This window comes from Anneissia japonica, unplaced genomic scaffold, assembly GCF_011630105.1.
Source record: "Anneissia japonica isolate Jap-2015-1 unplaced genomic scaffold, ASM1163010v1 scaffold199_len4679917_cov187, whole genome shotgun sequence".
Lineage (NCBI taxonomy): Eukaryota > Metazoa > Echinodermata > Crinoidea > Comatulida > Comatulidae > Anneissia > Anneissia japonica.
The window spans coordinates 1,851,822-1,852,225 of NW_022686322.1; positions in this window are offsets into that span (position 1 = coordinate 1,851,822).

Sequence of the window (404 nt, forward strand, 5' to 3'; positions counted from 1 at the left end):
TTTGGCCATATATGCACGGATACTCTGCATAAGGTGGTATGCTGGGCCCCAGTAGCACATATAGTTGCTTTAATAGATAAACATTATTATTTTTGAAATTCAAAAGCAACTACCCTTGCTCATGTAGCCCGAGTTACCATAATTCAGAAACTTACATCGGCCCCCATCCGACTCCACGGACAAAACAAAAAAATATTGTCCAATTCAAACAAATTCATTTGATAGCCAGTCCAATTGCGGTAAAAAAAGCGTATAGGTGATCCTAAACCGTTAAATTCCTCCCCATGCACCCCACCCTAGGGATTTTAATCTGGTACCCTGACTGAGGCTCTAGGCAGCCCTTGTTTCAGACCCCGATTAGAATCGTAAATCCTGATTAATGGACATTTTACTACAGAAATTCT